The following is a 540-nucleotide window of genomic DNA, read 5'->3' on the forward strand; positions in this document are numbered from 1 at the left end:
GACAAATATTAACATTTATTATATTTTATGGTTAACTTTTTTTTCTTTTCAAGATTGACAGAGGAGGCTCTGCCTCACCTGCCTCCCCTGACCGCACGTCACTGGTTCTACATGACCTGCTAATGTTAGCATAGCTAGCATTACTTCACTTTAAGCTGCAATGATTGCAAATACACTCTTCAAATCTCCCACCAGCTATGGGATATTTACAATATAAGTTTATACATGCAGTAAATCAGTTAACTAGCCCTTTAACATATCAGTAGAATTACAAGAAAAGAAAACAACCGATATCTAAGCTAAAACCTATCAGTGATTTACAGTTTTTTTTTCACATGGCATTTTTTATTCTCAGGCCTGAAATATAGTTGTGCCATTTGACTACCTTAGTTTCTGTCTCTGAGCATTTTTACTGCGGTGAACCTCACAACGCTGATAAATAACAAGCTTCACCTTTTCTTAGTGGGGTTTAGCATGACTGACTGCACTACTAGTCTCTCTGAGAGTGTGTCCTCAGCTGTGAATCACTTGTGTTCAACG

This window comes from Monopterus albus, unplaced genomic scaffold, assembly GCF_001952655.1.
Source record: "Monopterus albus unplaced genomic scaffold, M_albus_1.0 scaffold65.1, whole genome shotgun sequence".
In the NCBI taxonomy this organism is placed as follows: domain Eukaryota; kingdom Metazoa; phylum Chordata; class Actinopteri; order Synbranchiformes; family Synbranchidae; genus Monopterus; species Monopterus albus.